We start from the raw sequence: 10272 nt of genomic DNA, 5'->3' as shown, positions 1-10272 counted from the left end.
TTATTTATAATATAGAACTGGTAAGTTACTTTTTACCGATCCCCATTATCATTCGCCGCCGCAGCCTTCTTCTTCCTCTTGCCAAACCCTATACCTCCAAAATCATCACCAATCACCCCTCCACCGTATCCACCCCTTTAGCAAGGACGGATTAATGGCGAAGAGAGACTCCCAGAAGAAAGCTGGAGTCATGGCGAAGGAGTGGTGGAAGTCAAGGAGCAACGAGCAGACCATCGAAGACCTTGTCACCATGGGAGTGCTCCACAACAAGGCACTCGCGGGATGGCGCGTGCCAGAAGGAGAAAGCTACCCCGATCCACAACCAGGTGAGATTGTGGTTTTCGAGGATTTCTTCAAGCGGGGTTTTGGGGTTCCAGTGCACCCTTTCCTTCAGGGGCTCTATTTGTATTACGAGATTGGGATTTGCAATCTGCATCCCAACTCGATTCTTCTTGTCTCCACCTTCATCCATCTTTACGAAGCATATGGTGGCTTCCAGCCCCATTTCGACCTCTTTCGCCATCTGTTCTGTCTACGGAAGAAAGGAAGTGGCGGCTCAAAGATAGCCAGAGGCATATACCTCAATCTACATGACGGGATGAAGGCCCAGTACTTGCACTGCCCTTGGAACACATCGCTGGACGACTGGTACAAGAAGTGGTTCTACATCCGTGAAGAGTCGAACACGATCACCCTATGTGACGTGGGGTTCATTCCGGAGAAGAAGAACAGCTGGTCGGAGAAGCCCGAGCACTTGGAACAGATCACAGAACTGCTTGGGATGATCCTATGGGGGAAACTAGATGGTCCAAGCATGGTCGGGAACTTCATCAGCCAAAGGATCCAGCCCTGCTAGAGGAGCGTACATCCTGGCTACGAATACTAGGGTAGCATAGATCCAACGAGGACCAGGAAAGAGGCGCTTGACAAGATCGAAGTCAAAGCCAGGATTAGAGAGCTATTCAACTTAGCTGATCCAAATTATGTCAGATTGAGTGACATCGAGCACGCCTTCAAACTGGCCCGACCTCCCCCAAAGGTAAATTATGCTACCTTGTACCCATAGAGTTATGTTGTAATAGAAACTTACTGTGTTGTTGCCTGTATATTTCTTAGATTAATGGTCGTGATAGAGCAGTAGTGTTCGTGTCTCCACCCCCTGGTGTGGATTGGCCTCAAGTTGTCAGCCCGACCGCCCAGACCAGCACCAGGATCGAAGACGTCGATTGCGCTATACTTGGGGTTGGGGAGGAGGCAACGGCCAGGGCTGCTGGCAAGCGGCCGACGGCCAGCAGGCGTCGTCAAGCCATCTTCCCACTGTCAGATGATGAAACAGAGGATGCAGACATCTTCCGACTCATCCCTCAAAAGAGGAGGAGACAACTGGAGTCGATGGAGTAGGGTGGCTCCTCCATGCCAGTGGAACTCGCATCACCGACCACTGCAATGCTGAGGACAAGCGGCAAAGGGGTCGAGCATCAAGCCTCGATGCCGGTACTGGTCATGGAAAGTGACCCGGTGGCACCCGCAGAGCACGTGGAGCAAGCACGGACGAAGAGACGCACCTTCGCCACATCATTCCGTGCTTCCAAGCTGTAAGTATCTGTGACCTTGATATAAGCTTTCAATTTATATTGAATACTATTGTCTTCTGAACTTATCTCTGATATATTAGGTCGGCGTCCACCGAAAATCCCAACCAGCTAGTCAGGTGTGGCATGGCTTCAACAGCAATGGCGGAGAGAACTGCCTAGCAGCCGACTATGGAGGAACCTATAGAAGAAAATCCACCAGAACCTCAGCAGACGAGCGGCCAGATGATAGTCCCTGAGCAGCTGGTCGAGAAGAGAGCCGAGCCAAGTACAAGTGCTCCGAGCACTAACCCTGTTGAGGGGGGGTACTTTGGCGCCAAGGGGACCAGACCAAGCCGAGGAGCAGCAGCCAGAGGTGGCATAGAGCATGCTTGCCGATGCTATGGCTCGTGGGAAAGCCATAGTGGTCGCAGAGACTACAAACTCCAGACCAGCGCCGCTTCCTGAACAAGAGGCCAAAGAGGACAAAGTAGAAGAGGTCCTGGGCCGTCCCTAAGACAAACGACAACATGTATATGTGTCGCGCTGGTGGAATGACCAGTGGGTTATGCATGAGGAAATCCTAGAGGTCGAAGAGACCCTGAAAGTTAAACGAGCGGCAAAACGTCTAGTGACAGAAGTCCAGGTATGTTTGGCTTGACCACTTGATCCTGCTATTCAGTCGAACTATCTGACTTAGCTTGTTTACATTGCAGGACTTGATGAAGACCGCAAAGTACCGAAAAAGTGCTTCAACCAGATTGAGGGGATCACGGCAAGCAATAGAGAACTAGCGGCCGAGGTGGAACGCTTGCACCATCAACTTGAAGCTGCCGACCAGGAGAGGACGGAGCAAGATGCACAAAACCAGAACTTGGTCGTCCAGCTCAGTAACAAAGAGCAGGAAAAAACAAGTAAGTTGTCATTTTATCACAGCAAGTGCATGATACGTGTTGTTGCATTGTCGGTAGTGACAGCTGTAGTGCAGGCTTAGAAGCCGAAGTAGTCCATCTCCAAGAGGAGAATAGCTGTGTGGCCGCAGAGTGTGGTCGCCTGAAGGAGGACAACGAGAAACTGGCGCATGACCAGTCTCAACTCTGGGACCACACAACTAAGATGAAGGAGGAACTAAAAAGTAAGTGTTTCAGACCACCTTGCTCATTCTATTGCCCGCCTTATCTTGTCATGCCGCTATATTTTGATGTCTTGTACGGTTTGCAGTTTTAAAAGTCAATGCCAAGAAACATCTAGAAGCCATGATGAAAGATCATGACAGCTGGAAGGCATGATGCCTAGAGACCACCGAGGTTCGGGACACATGGAAGAACCGGTGCCAAGAAGTGGCAACTGGCATTTTGCCCGTCCTTGACCTTATCGACCCAACGCTTACAGAGGAAGTGCCAAGGACGCCGCAGCTCGGACTAGTCGAGAGATGCCGAAAGGCATGGGGATGGTTCCAAGAGTTTGTGAAGGAGGCGGGTGAGTACACAGGTGCACATGTGCTAAGCATGGTGCGTGCCCACTACCCCCTGATCAATCTCAAGTGCCTAGAGGCTGGGTACCCAAAGGAGGTAGACCCAGACAAGGCTGAGGAGCTTCGAATGACCCAGCTAGACCTATCATCAAACATAATTGGCGACATTAACCTATGTGGAGGTGGGATAGCACCTGTACAGGGTACGCCATCAACAAGTCAGCTGGAAACGCCATCAGTTGCGAGCCAACCGACGAAACCTGTAGTCTCAACCAGCCAGGCATTAGTGGGGCCATCCTCTTCAGCTCGACCAGTACAAGAGTCCCCGAGACTCGAGCAGGATATCGGAAGCAGCGAGCAGCGGGTACCGCATGCCCCGACTAGCCAATAGAATAGGCTAGAGCTGTAGAAGAAGGATGTAGTTGTGTTATTGTAAACTTGGGCCTCTTCAGGCAAGCTTGTAATAACGTAACTGTATATCATCATAAGCTTGTTTGCTTTGTATAAAACGTATTTAAGCTTGAAACTCATGTTGGTGTAACTAAGTGAGAACATGTTAAAGTTCTATTTAGTTGTACCATTTTACTTGACACGTCATCCCGAAAAGTTTGTGCGACCCTAGTTTGCCATGTGGTCGAAGTGTGAGGTGCGTGACCTGTGCACACGTAGACATGGACAAGTTAAACTAGGGGGGACCTGCCGATCACCCGTAGCATAGAGAGCGGATCCCATGCACACGTTGGGAGGAACCAGAGATAGGGCCTGCTCTAAAAACTGTAGAAGGAATGGTGGTCGGCTTTTACTGGCTAAGTTAGAATAATCATAAAATTCAAAGTGACACATTAGAGTGGTCGGAGAAATCATAATAGCTTTATTGAAGTAAATGAAAAGTACAAGAGGAGTACATATCTCAGTAGTTAAGCATAGAAATGTCTAAGCTTGTCGATATGCCATGAATTTGGTACGTCTGTACCATCTAGGTGAGATAACCTGTAAGACGTTGGTCGTGTGACTTCCTTGATCATGAAGGGTCCCTCCCATGGAGTTGCGAGTTTATGGACACCAGCCTGATTCGTCTTCCACTTAAGGACCAGGTCCCCGACCACGAAGAACCACTCTTTAACGTTCTTGTTGTAGTACCTGCGCAAAACAGCAAGGTATTTGGCTGTACGTACACAAGAATCAAGCCACTTCTCTTCTACACTATTCACTTCTAGCCCCCGTACTTCATTGACCTTGCCTTTGTCGAAGTTCTCTACCCATGCTAATCTAAAAGCTATATCTGCTGGGAGGACTACCTCAGCATCGTAAACCATAAAGTATGGTGAGACACCGGTGTTATGACTGGGCTAAGTTCTAAGGCCCCAGACCACGGCTGGCAACTCTTTGAGCCATCTTCCGGGAGCTTTATCATTTTCTCTATACATCCTCTTCTTCAATGCATCCAAGATCATGCCATTTGCCCGCTCGACTTGTCCATTAGCTCTAGGGTGCGCCACCGAGACATATTTTACTACTATGCTCCTTTCATCGCAGAAGTCCCAAAAAGCGTTCCCAGTGAACTGAGTACCCAGATCAGTGATGATGCTGTTGGGTATGCCTAAACGGTGGATGACCTGGTCGAGGAACGTGACAGCCTTTTCTAAGGATGCCTGTACCAGAGGCATGTATTCTATCCACTTAGAAAATTTGTCGATCAGCACAAAGACGCATGTAAATTTCCCAGGAGCCGGTTTGAAGGGCCCGATCATATCCAATCCCCATCATGCGAAGGGCCAAGAGGCTAGTATTGTCTGGATCTCATGTGCTGGTACGTGGATTCTCTTGGCAAAGAACTGACAACCCTCATAGTGGCGGACTAGCTTCTCTGCGTCGGCTACTGCTGACGGCCAATAGAACCCTACTCGGAAAGCCTTACCGACCAGCGTTCTTGAGGCCGCATGGTTGTCGCAGGAGCCAGAGTGGATTTGGTCCAGGAGATGTTTGCCATCCTCCTGGGTTATACACTTCATCAAGATTTCCTCCTTTGCGTTCTTGTGCCATAACTTGCCATCGACGAGCAGGTACTACTTACTGCGACGCATTAGGCACTCGTTTTCTGTCCGATCAATGTAACCGTTGCCATCTGTTAGGTACTTGATGAAATGTATTCTCTAGTTGGGCTCATGAGTGGTCGGAGGCGGCTCGGTGGTGCTCGACGCTGGAACCGTAGCCACCAATTGCTGGTCTGGAGGCTTGTCTACCGTGGAATCTTCCTCTTCGATGGAAGGCGTGAGCAGGTCTTGGATGAATACGCCATGTGGGACTTTGGCTCGGGATGATCCTAACTTTGATAGCACATCCGCTGCTTGATTTTTGTCCCGGACCACGTGTATGTACTCGATGCCATAGAACCTGCCTTCTAGATTTCTGATCGATTTGTAGTATGCATCCATCTTTTCGCTGGTCGTGTCCCAGTCCTTGTTGAGTTGGTTGATGACCAGAGTTGAGTCTCCATAGACATAGAGACGTTTAACGCCGAGCTCAACTGCAATGCGCAAACCATGTAGGCATGCTTCGTACTCGGCGGCATTATTAGATGCTGGGAAATAAATCCTGAGGACGTACCGGAGCTGCTCCTTAGATGGTGACACAAAAAGGACTCCTGCTCTCGCACCGTCAATGTTGAGAGAGTCGTCGAAGTACATCGTCCAATACTCGTCGGACCTCGGAGAGGCAGGCGTGCTTAAGTCTATCCACTCGACGACGAAATCGACGAGTGCCTGAGACTTGATTGTAGTATGGCTTGCAAATTCCAAGGAGAAGGGGCATAGCTCCATTGCCATTTGACGATGCGCCCGTTCGCATCCTTGTTGCTAATGATGTCTCGCAGAGGGTACTCAGTCATGACCACCACACGATATCTGTTGAAGTAATGTTTCAACTTTCGGGATGTTATCAGTATGGCGTAGATCAACTTCTGAATCTATGGGTACCTGGTCTTGGACTCATTGAGTACCTCACTAAGGAAATAGATTGGTCGTTGTACCTTGTAGACATGGCCGGGCTCGTCGCGCTCGACCACCATGGCCGTGGAGACCAGTCGATTAGTAGCCGCAATGTAAAGCAGGAGTGTTTCGTCTTCTCTGTGAGCAGTGAGGACCAGAGGTGACGTAAGGTATTGTTTCAGCTATGTGAAGGCAGCGTTTGCTTCCTCCGACTACTCAAACTTTTTGGATGCTTTGAGCAGTTTAAAGAACGGTAATCCTTTTTCGCCTAATCTTGATATGAAACGGCTGAGGGCGGCCATGCATCCGGTAAGCTTCTGAACATCCTTCACCTTTTTGGGCGGCTTCATGTTCAAGACAGCTTTGACTTTCTTCGAGTTAGGGCGTATGCTGTCGTGACTAACGACGTTGCCAAGTAGTATGCCAGAAGGAACACCAAAGATGCACTTTTTTGGGTTTAATTTCCACTGGAATGTGTTAAGGGCTGCAAAGGTGCGTTCCAGGTTGTCAACAAGGGTATGTGCTTCCTTGGTTTTGACAACTATATCATCAACATAAGCCTCGACGAGGTCATCTTTTATCTCGTCTTGGAGGCAGGCCTGTATAGCACGTTGGTAGGTAGCCCCAGTGTTCTTGAGCCCAAATGACATGGTCGTGTAGCAGTAGGCGCTGAAAGGCGTGATAAAAGATGTCTTGATCTGGTCGTCCTTTTTGAGAGCGATCTAGTGATAACCAGAGTAGCAATCGAGAAAGGAAAGCAGCTCGCAACCGGTGGTTGAATCTATGACCTTGTCTATGCGAGGTAAGCTGAAGGGGTCCTTAGGGCAGTGTTTGTTGAGATCAGTGTAATCAACGCACATTCTCCATTCATTATTCTTTTTGTGTACAAGAACTGGGTTGGCTAACCACTCCGGATGATACACTTCTTTGATAAATCCGGCTGCCAAAAGCCACGTAACTTCTACCCTAATCGCCTCCTTTTTGTCGCGAGCGAACCGTCGTAGCTTCTGCTTGATAGGTTTGGCCTTGCTGTTGACATTCAAGGAGTGCTCGATCAAGTTCCGAGGTACATCGGGCATGTCAGTAGGTTTCCATGTGAACACATCCACGTTGCTCCTTAAGAACCTAACGAGCGCGTCTTCCTATTTGGGATCCAGGTTGGCCCCGATAAGGGCCGTTTTGCTAGGATCACCGTCGACCAGCTAGATCACCTTGTGCTCCTTGGACTTGATGTTCTTGCATGGAGCCTCAAGCTCCGGGATCTCCAGGTGGTCAGTTGAGGTCTTCTTGGCATTGAGCATGGTCTCAGCCATGCGAATAGAGAGGTCGTGAGCCTCTACTATTTTGAAACTGTTGTCCTTGCAGGTATAAGCTGCATACACGTTGCCTCGGAGGGTTAGAACTCCTTTCTTGGTAGGCATCTTGAGCACCAGATACCTATAATGAGGTATGGCCATGAACTTGGTGAGTGATGGTCGACCAAGAATAGCATGGTAGGTGCCATCGAAGTCAGCGACCATGAAGTTGACGTAGTCAGTGCGGAAGTGGTCCAGGGTCCCAAACTGCACAGGTAGCGTGATCTGCCCGAGAGGTGTAGAGCTCTATCCGGGGAGAACACCCCAGAACTATGCCTCGTATGGCTTGAGGTCTGCCTAGGCTATCTTCAGGGTGGGCAGACTATTCTTGAATAGTATATCGATGGAGCTACCGCCGTTGATCAGTACTCTATTGAACTGAACCTTGTTGATACAAGGATCGAGGACTAGGGGAAAATGTCCTGGCTCAGGTATTGCGGCCCATTGGTCCTTTCTGCTAAAGGAGATTTCGCGGTGAGACCACGGAGGGAGCCGTGGATCGGTGAGGAGGTTGTCGGTGTTGGCCATGTTCAAGCAAGCATGGGCGAGCAGCTTGCGTTCTCGTTTGGTCTCGATGGACACTTTGCCTCCGATGATGGTGTGCACACGATCAGTTGGCTTAATGTACTTGTGACAAGGATCTACGTCTTCATCGTCGTTATCCTCGTTGCGCTGTTCCCTTGCGTTGTTAGGCTTGTCGGATGTATCCAGAGCCTATTGACGCGTGTAGATAGACTTGAGAACGCGGCTATTCTCCATGGTATGGTTTGACTTAGGATGGAGCTGGCAGGGCCCTTTCAATGCTTTGGCGTAGTCGTCTTCATAGTTACGACGTCTGCCACCTTTTTTAACAGTGTTGACCTCGCCGTCGTCTTCCCGAGCACGCTTGCCCCTGTAATCGTCATGGCGGTTACGCCGCTGATTACGTTGGTCGCGGTGGTCGTGGGAGTCGTTGCGTTGGTTGCGGCGGTCAAAATTGTCATTCTGACCACGGTTGCCATGGTAGTCGTCGTGGTGTGGGGGGTGGTCGGAGCGTGGAACCCTTGCTGCTTCTTTGATAATTATCTTTTTAGCGTCGTCGGCGTCCGCATATTTCTTAGCAATGGTTAGGAGTGCTGTGACCGATTCAGGTCTCTTGCGGAGGAGCTTGTCCCTTAGGGCGTCATGGAAGTGGAGGCCAGTGATGAAAGCCTCAATTGCCTCATTGTTGGAGATTGATGGGACTTTGATGCGCATCTCCGAGAAATGCCAGATGTACTCGCACAGTGGCTCATCTTTTCGATCTCGAATCCGTTGCAGATCATATTTGTTGTTGGGTTGTTCGCAAGTAGCAATGAAGTTGTCGATGAAGGCTTGCTTGAGCTCTTGCCAAGAATCAAAGTAATTCGCCGGCAAGCTGACCAGCCATTGGTGACCTGCATGGCCAACAACGACTGGGAAGTAGTTAGACATAACGTGCTCATCAATCATGGCTGATCTGCACGTAGTTTCGTAGAGCATGACCCATAATTCAGGGTTCTCCTTACTGTCGTACTTCTGAAGTTTCTCGAGCTTGAAGTTCTTGGGCCATATGACTTGGCGAAGGTGCGGAGTAAACTGCTTCAAATCCGGCGGGCTGTTGGCAGTGTCATATTCCATACGGCAATAACTTTTGTGGGATGCTCGATCTTTGGCTCTCTGGTTGATGCGATCACGCAGATCGTGTTCCCCGAGGTAGCGGCGGAGATCGTTATTGCCATCACGGCGATCCTGGTTGCCATCCTGATTAACCCTACGACCGTGGTGACCGCGGCGATTATCGCAGTTATCTCGGCGGTTGTCATCCCGAACGTCATGGGGGTTGTCCTCCCAACGGCGGTTGTTGTCCCGACCACCATCATGACCACCGTTTCCACCTTGATGGTTGTCTGATGGGTCGTTGTTGCGCGAGCCACGTTGGTTGGGTGGCTATGAGCGACTTGAGTATTGGCGGCTATGGCTTGATTCGACTGAAACGGATGGAGCCCGGGCTTGATTCACCATCTCTGCGGTCTGAGCCATAGCAGCCGTCAGATAAGCTTGTATATCACCGCGAACCGCCTGGGTTTCGGGGGTGTTGGGTAGCCATTGCATTGTCGCCATGGCGACGGCTATGTTGGCGCTTGGAGTCCTAAAGACCTGTTTGTCCCCCACCCTGTCGAAAGCAATGTTGAGGTCGCGTGACTGGACCCTTATGCGTCGTGCCTCCTCTTCTGCTTCAGCTTCGATTTGCCGGTGATTAAACTGGTCAATATTGCATGCCTCGCGTGCAATCGTTTCTTATTCTATTTCGCCAACTGCTGGCGGTTCGTCATTGCTGACAACATTGATCAAATCCCCTCGCCTTGGTGGGAAAGACAGGAATTGTGGGAACCCCGGGGTGTGGTCTAGGATTTCTAGATCGTATTCGATGCCTTCATCATCGTGATGCTGGAGCTCGGTGTGGACGGAGGCATTAGATGCGATGCCAGACGAGGAGCTGGAGTCACCCTCTTGGACCATGTGGACGGATTCTTCTTGATAATCCTCAATCCAAATCATATTGACGAAGTTGCGTGGCTTCGGCCGAGGTCAATGTACAAGACACAGATCTGAGCAGTGCTGTATATTATATGCATAGTTGGAGGCAGCGTTTCGTAGGCCATAGGGCTGGACCTAGTAGTTCTCCGTCGAGGCTTCGCACTCAGAGAGCCGAAGTCCCATCACGAAGGCTGGCCGGCAATGAGCGGAGCGCTCTTCAGGAGTAGATATGACCACGAGATCTGTACCAAGTCGTGCAGGACGACTGGCCCGAGCGGGTCGGGTAGGTCTCTTGTGGGGAGCGGTTACCTGTTCATTAGGTCAACTTTGAATTGCACTTACCAGAG

This window comes from Miscanthus floridulus, chromosome 15 (genome assembly GCF_019320115.1).
Source record: "Miscanthus floridulus cultivar M001 chromosome 15, ASM1932011v1, whole genome shotgun sequence".
In the NCBI taxonomy this organism is placed as follows: Eukaryota; Viridiplantae; Streptophyta; class Magnoliopsida; order Poales; family Poaceae; genus Miscanthus; species Miscanthus floridulus.
This window is presented reverse-complemented; position numbering follows the sequence as displayed.